This window comes from Desmodus rotundus, chromosome Y (assembly GCF_022682495.2).
Source record: "Desmodus rotundus isolate HL8 chromosome Y, HLdesRot8A.1, whole genome shotgun sequence".
Classification (NCBI taxonomy): Eukaryota; Metazoa; Chordata; class Mammalia; order Chiroptera; family Phyllostomidae; genus Desmodus; species Desmodus rotundus.
This window is the reverse complement of record NC_092332.1, coordinates 75,987-89,145: the sequence shown is the minus strand read 5'-3', so window position 1 is coordinate 89,145 and position 13,159 is coordinate 75,987.

Below are 13,159 nucleotides of genomic sequence, written 5' to 3'. Positions count from 1 at the left end.
TGATCTCACCTTTAACTGGAACATAATCAACAGAAGAGAAAAGGAAACAAAATATAACCAGAGACATTGAAATTTAGAACATTGTAACAATAGCCACAGGGGAGTGGGGAGGGGATAGTGGAAACAGGGGTCTATAGGAGCTACTATAAAGGGCACAAGGACAAAATCAAGGGGGAGGGTAGAGGTGAGGGAGGGAGGTGGGACTGGCTGGGGTGGGGTGGAGGGAAGGGGAGAAAATGCAGATAATTGTAACTGAATAAAAATAAATAAAATTTGCATCTCTCTGATGGCTAGTGATGCTGAGCATCTTTTCATATGTCTCTGGGCCCTCTGTATGTCCTCCTTGGAGAAGTGTCTGTTCAAGTCCTTTGCCCATTTTTTAATTGGGTTGTTTGTCTTCCTGGAGTGGAGTCGTGTGAGTTCTTTATATATTTTGGAGATTAGGCCCTTGTCTGAGGTATCATTGGCAAATATGTTTTCTCATACTGTTGGTTCTCTTTGTAATTTGGTGCTGTTTTCTTTAGCCCTGCAGAAGCTTTTTATTTTGATGAGGTCCCATTTGTTTATTCTTTCCTTTATGTCCCTTGCTTTAGGGGATGTGTCTGTGAGAGGGGATTACAAGAACTACTATAAAGGACACATGGACAAAACCAAGGGGGAGGGTGGAGAGGGGGGAGGGAGGTGGGTTCAGCTGGGGTGGGGTGGAGGGATGGGGAGAAAAGGCATACAACTGTAATTGAATAACAATAAAAAAAAAGAAAGAAAAAAAATAAAAAATAAATAAAATTTAAAAATAAATAAATAAATACGTAGGAACTGGGGAAACAAACAAACAAAAAGAAACAGAACGCACCGTGAAGCAAAATGGCAGTTGGCTCTTCCCGCTCTCCCAGTGAGGGGTGTGTCAACGGTCACCAGTGGTGGCCACTGTGGGCCTGTGAGCAGGGGCTCAGGCGTGCAGACACCAAAAGATGCTTGAAGCTGGATAGCGACTGGAGAAAAGCTAAGCCACCTACGTTCGTGGTACTTTGGAGTAGGAAAGCAGGCTCCTGGCACAACCTTGAACTGAGCTGGCAGAGGGAGACAGGATGATTTTTCTTTGGGTGTCAGAGGGAACGGACTTTGAGGCAGAAACTTACCATTATTCCCAAATGATGATAATATCTTTTCAGTTCTTGAACCTATGTAGTAGTTGTAGTGACAAATATTTAAGTAGGTGTTTTTGTTGTCATACTCTGACTCTTTCTTTCCCCTTACTTTTGTTACTCAGATATTTGAGGCATAAACTTACCATTAGATAAAAGATTCCTTTATTTTCCACTGAACTGCATCTTTGGAGACTTGCCCAGTAGGCAGCAAGTAGTAGTGCTACAGAACATACCTGAGGAGGGTGAAGGATACACTATTACTGAAAGGACCCCGCCTTTAGCTCTGGAAGTCCGCCAGCCTCCTCTGGGCCTAGGTTCGCCTTACCTGCCACCAGGGGAAGGACGTCCAGGGGAAGGACATCCCTCAATGCCAGAGGTTGGTGAAAAGGAAAGGAATTACTTATTTAAAAGTTATACAGACTTAGAGTAATGATTTAATGTCTTCATTAAAAATACTAAAGTCCTTCAGAATACCCACAGACGCACACAGTTCTTCCTTCTCCCTCTGCCAAGTCTGGGGTATGGTACCTCAGGAAAAGAGGCAGAAGTCTGTGGCTCAGGAAGCCCCTCAGTTCCCAACACCATCAGCTGTGTAGCCACCACAATCTCCAGTTAATTCACAACCATGAGGCACCTTCTCATGGCCCACCAGCAAGAGTCCTTTCACCCCTTTTCTTCCAGGCAAAGTCTCTCCTGCTGCCTAAGCCACGTGGTGAAAGGGAGCACCCCAAAGCTGCATGGTCCTGACTCTCGCCAAAGCTGGTGGTCCCAACCCCTCATCAAAGCCACATGATCCAAAACTCTCAAGGCTGCCATGCCTGGATTTAAATCCCAGTGCAAATCTTCCTCTGCAGCCCCATTTACGACTCCTCCTACAATCAGTTACACCTGCCAGCATTCCTGTATTCTTCCAGGTTCACTGGGCTGCCATAGTAAGTCCAGGCAGGCATGGCCCCCTGGCATGGAGCCAATCATCTCCAGGCTCTCACGCAGGTGTTGTAACCAGGGGGAGTTGCCTCCCAGTTACATGTTGGGTGGAAGTCACTTCCAACCCTGTGGCCCATATCTAAAGGATATAGATATGTTAAATGACAGTGCCAGAGGTTAGCTACAAAGCTGTTGCTATACAAAACAGCTCTCAATGACCCTGCTCCATGTGTCCCATCCCCAGGCTCAGATTTGTGGGGATGAGGCCATCGTGTGTGTGTGTGTGTGTGTGTGTGTGTGTGTGTGTGTGTGTGTGTGTTTGTAAACATTTCCTAGGCACTCTGAGTTCTGGACCCCATTACAAATCCCTATTTGGGGCCCCTGTCTTGGCTGCACCCTCTTACAGTAGGATCCCTCCCCCATTTTGGTTGGTTTCAGTAACAGAAAGAAAGGAGTTTGTGAAAAATAAAATGAGAAAATTTGATGAGAATAGAAGTGAGCTGGTTAAGTGAGGGTTGAGGGACAAGGAGAGAAAGTGAGGTGGGGGGTTAGAGCATACAGTTGAGGGAAATACAGAAGAGGGGGAGAGTGTGAGTGTAACAGAAAATGGTCGATGGAGCATCTGAGCAATGAGGGATGTGTGAGGGATAGTATGAGAGATCAGAAAGGCCTAAGAGAAAAGAGGGAGAGTAAGCTGGTAAGATTGAAGCAGGTGTAGAAGAAGAGTATGAGTGAGTTTTAGGAGGAGGTGAGGGGGAAAGTAAGGGAGGGAGAGACTGAGAGTAAGAAGGTGAAGATGAAAGTGAGCCAGACAAAGGGAGAGAGGTATTGATATGGTAAGGGTAAAAGAAAGGGAGCGGAAGTGCTTGAGGGCAGAGGGCTGACTGTGGGAGAAGAAGAGTGGCACAGAGAGAAAGAGACAGGAAAATGCCAAGAAAGAAGGATAAGGAGAGAAATAATTTGTTGAAGCAGAAGAGGTGTACAAGACAGGGAAGGCAAGAAAGTGACAGCAAAGACAGAGATATGGGGAGGTGGAGAACCTGAGGGAGACAAGACGGGGAGAAGAGAAAGAATGAGAAAATGGGGAAGAGGGTGAAGAAAAAGAGAGTCCAAGAAATAGCTAAAATGAGAAAAACAGGCAGTGGAAAGAGTGTGAGGGTGAGGCAGAGAGAGGTGAGTTAGGCAGTCGGAGAACTTGGAAGAGAAGGAAAAGGAGGTGGAAATGGAAAAGTGTAGGGATGACATGGAAAAAAAATTGAGGAAGAAAAGCATGTAAGAGATGGGAAGGGTGTAGGAGTATGAGATAGAGTGAGACTGCAAGAAAAAGAAATGGGTAAGGGGGAGAGAGACAAAGAGAAAAAAGTGTGTGGAACTGGAATTGAGAGACGTTTAGGGGGATATTTTATGTACTGGCTCACATGATTGTAGAGGATGGCAAGACCAAAATCTACAGGGCAGGCTGCAGACTAAAGGAACTGCTGATACTGCCATCAGGAGTTTGAAAGTTGTCTGTTCTTAGAACTCTTCCTTGAGAATCTTGATTTTCTTTGGTAAGGCTTTAAAGTGATTGATTGAATGAGATCCACTCATTTTATGGATGGCATTCTCCTTAATGTAATGTTTACATGCTAATTGTTAGTTATAAATGACATTAAGCAGTGACAATATGACAAACTCTTCCTGACTGTAAATTGAACACCTCTGCTGATGTCACAAGCCCAGTTCAACTTCCAAGTGAAAACAAAACTTCAGAGACAGCTAGCTGCACTAGAGTCCAATGTGAACAACTGAGCATTGTTATTTTCCTCGAAACAGTATCTTTCTCCTTAAGATCACCCTCATTGTCATCAAAGGGACTGCATTAAGGACAGCTTTAATTTTACTTCATCAGTTTGCATAAAAACAACAAGAGCAGCAGTTAAGCATATCGGCTCTGTAAGTTTGCTTTGCTGGAACTCACACAAGGAAGCTTTACAGAGATTTTAAAAATCCAGGGGCACAGAAGGCAAGCCACACCCCTGCCACCCACCTTTGTCTACAGTGCCTGCATTCCTCAAGTCCGTGTGGTTTCCAACATGTTTTGAGTTTTCTCCTTGCTGTCTTTGAGGAGAACGACCTTTGTTCCTCCCCTGGAAAGACTGCCATGAACCCCATGACCTACCAAGGCCATTTCTCCAGTGAGCTTTTGTTAGCTTGAAAATCAATCTCAGTTCCTCAAGGCTTTCTGGTAACAACCAAACCACCACTGGCAACTGGTTGCATTGGTTTTATGCAAATAAACTCTATGCCATCACTCACTCCTTCCAAATGCCAAATGGTGAGGGATCAGAGAGGGAGAAAAATGCAAAGCATGAAGAAAAATCCTTGTCCATTCAATATGCACCAAAATTTCATCTCCATGACTTATAGTTTCCACTACATGCCTTACTTTCCCACGTGATGTGAAGTTTTAATGAACTCTCAGGAAACTCAATTTCTTTTCACAACAAAAACAACCCCAAATCTAGAGCAAAGACAGAGCTTCACAAAGTGGGGACTAGAACTACCCTTAGAATCGTGTCACAAACTTATCGGTCCCACCAACTGGTTACATAGGTGACCTTTCCCAGGGCCCAAATGGCCCAAAGCCTCTGTCATCCACCAGTGCATCCACAGCTCTCCTGGGGGAGACACAACCTCTCATTCCATCTACATTCTAACTGGTACCAATGGCACAAGGACCCAGTGGTAGAGATGATAGAGGCATTTGCTCACCACAGCCAGACTCAAACTGGCACCCAGTGACCTTTCCTAGGCCCCGGTGGCAGAGACACGACTTCTCATCAACCATTCTCATGGCAGAGACATGACCGCTCGCTTCTGCTGGACTCTAACCAACACAAAGTCACCTTTCCTAGGTCCCAAAGGCAGACACATTCTCTCACCCACTGCTCTCATTGTAGAGAGAGAGGATTCCTGATATACACAAAACAGCAAGGTGCAAACCGCGTCCCCACAAAGATCAAAATACAAGCAAAGAAACCAAGTAAGCAAAGAAAACTGTACCCAATAACTGAGGTTTCTCTTCTTTCAAGCTTAAAACTTTCACAACCTTCCATAAACCTTCTCATTCAGAAATATTCATAACTCACTTTCAATCCTTGTTCTCATCAACAATGGGAAGGACCGTATTCAAAGTCAGTATCTGGCATCTGAAAGTCCCTAGATGTGCAAACACATAAATAAAGTAAAAGGAACATTGTCACATTTTACTTTGGGCATCACTGCCCTTTCCTGAGAGAAATGTCAAATGTCCTTCAGGAGTGCAGGTGCAGCTTTCCCTTCCTGCATCAGCCACAGCAGCAGGGCCTGTGTCCTCCTAAGGCGGTGCCTGTTTTATCTGTGTGTGTGTGTGGGGGGGGTGATCCAGGGCTTGATTCCCATGGGCTTTTTGGAAGAGTGTGTGGTCAACACAATGTCATAGGCACTAGTTTGTTGCTCGTCCAGCTGCTCTTCAGGATCTTGAGTCATTTGGGTGTTTAGTAACACCGGCCCCCTGGCTGGAACCAGTGCAAGGGCTTGTGAGATGGATAGACAAACCTGCAACGAGCAAACTTGTGCAAAATGGTCAGTGTTTGCCCTAAAGGTGGTACATATTGCCTGGTCTTTGACTTATCCTCCAAATCTGAAGGGGGCATTCCTAAAACAGAGATTTGAAAGAGTCTCCCATAAACCATTTCAAAAGGTCTTAACTTAAGTCCACATCTGGGTGCCCCCGTAATTTGAAACAAGGTTATGGGTAGTGCCTGGTCCCATTACAAATGTGTTTCCTGGCATGTTTTTGCCAGGGTTTTCTTCACTGTGTGATTCATTTTCTCAGTTGTTCTCATTGGCCGAGGCCTCCAATTGTGTATGTAGTTTCCACTGTATTTCGAGTGCCTGTCCAAACTTCTGGGAGATCTCTGCAGTGAACGATGGTCTGTTGTCACTTTGAATGCTGTAGGGAAGCCTGAACCTAGGGATTATTTCTGAAAGGTGTGTGTCGCTACCTCAGTTGCCTTGTCCCTTCTAGTGGGACATGCCCCTACCAATCCAGAAAAACCATCCACCAAAACTAACACGAATGTTACGTTTCCTCTGGTTATAGGCGCCTATGTGAAGACCATTTGCCAATCCTGAAATGGACATACACCTTCGTATTGTACTCCCTTTTCTGCTGGGGCACGTTCTGCTTTAGGATTGTTTGGGGCATGTATCTCACAGGTGTGGGTGACTCTCTGAATGGTCCTTTGTGAATGGGGGCCCTGCAAATGTAGCCCCAATGAAGTGCATCAAAGCACCCCTTCCATAATGGGTCCCTTCAGGTAGGGATTTGAGGATAGGCTACTCTAGAGCCTTGGGGAGTAAGATAGTACCATGGGTGTTGATATTTCATATAGAATTAGGGTCAGTGCTGGAGAGTCCCCACTCACAGTGTTGATCCTCATCCTACTCTATGTAACAGGGCTTAAATTTTCACAAATGCAAACAGGTGATCATATCCCCTCGGCGTGGCTTCTCTCTGGCTGCCTGTCTTGGCTGCTTTATCAGCAGTTTGGTTTCCCTGGCTCATTTGGGAACTGTCCCTTTGGTGTCCTGGGAAGTGCATCAGGGCAACCTGGTCCAGTAGATTCCCCACCTCTAGCAACCGTAAAATCTCCTCCACATGTCTGGCATCGTTGTTCCCGAGGTTAAGAACCCTCTCTCCTCCCATATTGCTTTGTAGGCATGGACCACGATGAAGGTATATTTGGACTCTGTATAGATGCTAACCTTCTTTCTCAGGGACAGCACTAAGGCTCTCATGAGGGCTGTCCGTTCAGCCTTCTGTGTTGAGGATCGCAGCACAGGGGCTTGGGCTTCTATTTTCTATTGTCTGCAGTGACTACTTCGTACCACGCTCATGATTCGCCATTGTCCATGAAGCTGCTCCCTCCTGGGTACAGCTCCCAGTCTAGTGCTACCAGTTGGTCCAGTACATCTGGCCTGCTGGAATAAACTTGGTCAGTAATTTTCAAGCAGTGTTATCGGAGGGCTGAGTTTCCGTCCATGTCTGGGAGCAGAGTAGCCATTTTCAAAGTTGTGGTAGTGTGCAAGGCAACATTTGGGTTGTCCAACAGGATGGCCTGGTATTTCCCCATGTGCCGTGCCACCAGCCAATAGCCTCCTTTCTGTTCTAATAGAAACACAAAGGTGGCTGTGCTACCAATACCATGCTAGGCTGTCCCAGAGTGAACTTCTCAGCTTCCTGTAAAATGTCACAGGTAGCTGCTACTTCTCAGAGGCATGATGGGCCATTCCTTTGTCATGTGATCCCACCTTTTGTAGAGGTAGGCTCTGAGTCTGGGGTTGTCTCCCAGAGCCTGGGTTAGTAACCCCAATCCAATCCCCTTTCATGAACAGACAATTTGAAAGGCTTCTGTAAGTTGGGCAATCCTAGTGTGTGAGCCAAAACTAGCGTTTCCTTCAAGGTTTCGAATGCTACCTGACAATCCCTCGTCCCTTTAAAACATTCAGAGTCCAGTCCTTTCAACAAATTGTACACTCACTTTGCTATATGGCCAAAGTTTGAAATCCAAATTCAGCAGAACCCTGTAATCCCTAAGAATCCACGAAACTGCCTCTTGTACTCTGTGACTTTTACCATAGCAATGGCTTCCTTTCTATCTGCCAAGGACGTCCTTGTGCCCTGCTTCAGTTGAAATCCCATGTACGCCACCTCCTCTTTGCAAGTCTGGGCTTTGTGAGGTGATACCTTCTGATGCCTTTTTGCCGAAAGACTAAGAACAGTGATGGTCTTGAGCAAACAGTCCTCACAGAGGCTGCTAGCTGTGAATCTGTCATCTACATATTGCAGAAGGACCCCTAATTGCAACTGAACATCCCTTAAGTCCTTGGCTAATCGTCCACCAAATATAGTCAGGGAGCTCTCTAATCTCTGTGGCAGCACAGTCCAGCAGTATTGGAGAATGGCTTTTGTTTCTGGGTGCTGTCATTCAAAGGCAAACAGTAGCTGAGCCTGTTTGTCTACCAGGATGCAGAAAAAGGCATCTTCAAGTTAGGACTGAAAACCATTTGCACTTGCCAGGCTCCATGGCCAACAGAGTACGGCGGGATGCGCACCACAGGATGAATGTCCGGCACAATGTCATTATGGCTCTAAGATCCTATGCATATCAGTGTTCATCAGAGGCTTTTTGACTGGTGAAATGGGAGTGTTATAGGGAGACTGGCATAGCCGAATTAGTCCCTCTTTTAAGAAGCTTTGCAAAATACACATTCTTTTCAAGTGTACATGAAACTTTTTCAGAGATAGACCACATGATAGGACACAAAGCAAGCCTCAACAAATTCAAGAAAATTGAAATCATATCAAGCATTTTCTCTGACCACAAGGGGCTGAAACTAGAAACCAACCCCAAAGGACAAAACCCAAAACACTCAAAATCATGGAGACTGAATAGCATGCTATTAAACAATGAATGGGTCAAGAACGAGATTAGGGAAGAAATCAAAAACTTTCTGGAAACAAATGAAAATGAACTCACAACAACCCAAAACCTATGGGACACAGCAAAGGCAGCCCTGAGAGGGAAGTGCATAGCAATACAGGCCTACCTTAAAAAGACAGAAACATTTCAAACAAACAACCTAACCCTACTCCTACAAGAACTGGAGGAACAACAACAAAGACAGCCCAGAGCAAGCAGAAGGAAGGAAATAACCAAGATCAGAGCAGAACTAAATGACATAGAGACTAAAAGCACAATTCTAGGGATCAATGAATCCAGGAGCTGGTTCTTTGAAAAGATAGACAAAATCGACAAGCCTTCAGTAGGCTCATCAAGAAGAAAAAGAGACAGGATCCACAATCAGAAGTGAAAGAGGAGAGATTACAACTGATACCATAGAAAAACAAAGGATTGTAAGAAATTACTACAAAGAACTGTATGCCAAGAAATTTGAAAACCTAGGTGAAAAGGGCACATTTCTAGAAAAAATGTAATCTTCCAAAACTGAATGAAGAAGAAGCAGAAAACCTGAACAGACCAATAACAGCAGAGGAAATTGAAGCAGTCATCAGAAAACTCCCAACACAAAAAAGCCCTGGACCAGATGGTTTCACAGGAGAATTCTATAAAGCATTTAAGGAAGAGCTAACCCCTTTCCTTCACAGACTATTCGAAAAAAATCCAAAATGATGGAAGACTCCCAAACTCTTTTTATGAAGCCAGCATCATCCTAATCCCAAAACCAGATAAAGACACAACGAAGAAAGAAAACTTCAGGCCAATATCGCTGATGAACATAGACGCTAAAATTCTCATCAAAATATGGGCAAACCGCACCCAGCCTAGTGTATTAAAAAAGATCATCCACCATGACCAAGTGGGATTCATCCCAGGGATGCAAGGATGGTACAATATTCGCAAATCACTAAACATAATACATCACATCAACAACAGCAAAGACAAAAATCACATGATCATATCAATAGACGCGGAAAAAGCATTTGATAAGATACAGCACCCATTTCTGATAAAAACACTCACCAAGGTGGGAATAGAGGGAGCATTCCTCAAAATAATGAAGGCCATATATGAGAGACCTACAGCCAACATCATACTCAATGGACAAAAACTTAGAGCTTTCCCACTAAGATCAGGAACAAGTAAGGATGCCCTCTCTCACCACTCCTATGCAACATAGTATGGGAAGTCCTAGCCACAGCAATCAGACAAGAAAAAGCAATACAAGGCATCCAAATTGGAAAGGAGGAAATGAAACTGTCACTATTTGCAGACGACATGATAGTGTACATGGAAAACCCTATAGACTCCACCAAAAAACTACTCGACCTAATAAATGAATTTGGCAAAACAGCTGGATACAAACTCCATACTCAGAAATCAAAGGCATTCCTGTACACCAACAACGAAACTGCAGAGACAGAAATCAGGAAAAACATCCCATTTGATATAGCAACAAGAAAAATAAAGTACCTAGGAATAAACCTAACCAAGGGGGTAAAAGACCTGTACTCAGAAAACTACACAACACTGAAGAAAGAAATTAAGGAAGACACAAAAAATGGAAGAAGCATGTACCATGCTCATGAATTGGAAGAATTAACATCATCAAAATGGCCATAGTACCCAAAGCAATTTATAGATTCAATGCAATCCCTATTAGAGTACCCATGGCATATTTCACAGATACAGAACAAACATTTCAGAAGTTTATATGGAACCATAAATGACCCCGAATATCTGCAGCAATTTCGAGAAAGAAGAACAAAGCAGGAGGGATCACAATACCTGATATCAAACTGTATTACAAGGCCTCTGTAATCAAAACAGCCTGGTACTGGCATAGAAACAGGCCCATAGACCAATGGAACAGAACAGGGAGCCCAGAAATAAACTCAAGTCTTTATGGTCAATTAATATTTGACAAAAGAGGCAGGAGCATAAAATGGAGCAAAAGCAGCCTCTTCAACAGATGGTGTTGGGAGGTCTCGACAGCTACGTGCAAAAAAATGAAACTCGATCACCAACTTACGCCATACACAAAAATAAACTCAAGGTGGATAAAAAACTTGCATATAAGTTGTAACACCATAAAAGTCCTTGAGGAAAACATTGGCAGGAAAATCTCAGACATTCCACGTACCAACATCCTCACAGACATGTCCCCTAAAGCAAGGGACATAAAGGAAAGAGTAAACAAATGGGACCTCATCATAATTAAAAGCTTCTGCAAGGCTAAAGAAAACAACACCAAGTAACAAAGAAAACCAAGAGTATGGGAAAACATATTTGCCAATGATACCTCAGACAAGGGCCTGATCTCCAAAATAGATAGAGAACTCACACGACTCCACTCCAGGAAGACAAGCAACCCAATTCAAAAATGGGCAAAGGACTTGAACAGACACTTCTCCAAGGAAGACATCCAGAGGGCCCAGAAACATATGAAAAGATGCTCAGCATCACTAGCCATCAGAGAGATGCAAATTAAAACCACAAGGAGGTACCATCTCACACCAGTCAGAGTGACCAACATGAACAAATCCACACACAAATGTTGGAGAGGATGCGGAGAAAAGGGAACCCTAGTGCGCTGTTGGTGGGAATGCAGACTGGAGAGGCCACTGTGGAAAACAGCATGGAATTTCCTCAGAAAACTAAAAAGGGAACTGCCCTTTGACCCAGCAATTCCGCTGCTGGGATTATACCCTAAGAACCCTGAAACACCAATCCAAACGAACCTGTGCACCCCGATGTTCATAGCAGCACAGTTTACAATAGCCAAGTACTGGGAGCAACCTAAGTGCCCATCAGCAAAGGAGTGGATCCAAAAACTTTGGTATATTTACACAGTGGAATTCTACGCAGCAGAGAGAAAGAAGGAGCTTATACCCTCTGCATGAGCATGAATGGAACTGGAGAGCATTATGCTAAGTGAAATAAGCCAGGCGGTGAGGGACAAATACCATATGATCTCACCGTTAACCTGAACATAATCAGTAGAAGAAAAAGGCAAACAAAATACAACCAGAGACATTGAGGTTGGGAATATTTGGAGCTGGAGCCCTGGGTTGCGCAGTCTGCTTCACTCCCCGTCGTTCGCCCGGTTTATCTGTGTGCGAATGTGGGGCCCCGGGGTGCTACCCACTGTTCTGCCTGCTCCGCTCTCCGCCACTCTGAGTCCAGCCCTCTGGGTTTAACTGCGCAAATGTAGGGTTGCAGGGTCTGCTAGTGCTCGGACCGCCTGCGCTGTTCGTCCCACACTCCTCCAGTCTCAGTCCCGCCAGCGTGAGTCCTCTCCACCCCAGTGCCCATCTCCGCCCCTCCTACCGGTCTGGATGAATGTTTATTTTGTATTTCCTTGGTGTCGGACCCCCTTGCCGTTCGATTTTCTGTCAGTTCTGGTTGTGCGAGAGGCGCAGTGTGTCTACCTATGCCGCCATCTTGGTTCTCTGCCTATTTTTGGCTTTTAATTAGGGACAAATTAAAATACATTTGAGTGCATTAATATTTTTAAATTTATCAAAATTTGTTTCATTTATCTCCTCCTTTCTCTCTGCTGCGTAGAATTTATCTATCAGTGAAAGCCTATGTTTCTAATGGTTATGAAATGCAATTGAAAACATGTTCATTACTTACATTCTGTTGTCCCTAGATAATAAGGTTTCCATGAGTTAAGAAGTTTAATTAAAAGAGAAAAATACTCCATGTTTTTGGTAATAGAAAGTGCAAGGGGTGAACATACATTTTTTTCAGAAAATTAGAGCAAAGTGTCCTGTCCTAGAATTTAGCTATTTCTCAATGGGTTACAGGCATGTAAATAGAACCACAAGTAGGTCACACAAGGTTTGTGAAGAGAAAACTTAAGAAAGAGAATCTTATGAGTTGTTAAACTAAATAAAATTAGAATAAGTGTAAGGTAATTGTGGACTTAAATATCAAATATCAGCTGATAAAAAATTAGGATTTATTTTACCTCTGCTGGGAGAAAAGTTGTTTCCCATATTTATTGTTTTACTTCAGATAAAAAGTATAACAAAAAATATTTCTACCTAGAAAGCAGAGATTCTATATATTTTCATAACAGTTTTGTACTGTCTCCATCAGGTACTTGATTGCTTAAGAAAACAACCTTTTCAATTATAAGACCTACAGCCTGCTAACAAATTTTTTATTTAATTAACTTTTTGTTTGTTTAGGGAAAGGTCAGGGACTTTTATTTCATCAAATATAGTTTACATTTATTATCATTTCATATTCGCTTTAAGTATAGAGCATAGTGATTTGACAATCATACACATTACATACATCTTCAATACTTTTTATTTCCACTTTGGGTAAATAGATAATTTATAATGACATTTCATAATGACATCTGACTTTTCAGTCAAGTATGTTTCATAACCCTTCCAGGGCTTAAATTTTAAAAGAAAATCTTTACTTCCTTATAACCTGAAGATGGCTTTGGTGCAGTCAGGCCCCTGAAATACCAAAGATTGAAATACCAATGTCAAAGATTTGCTCTCTTTTTCTCCT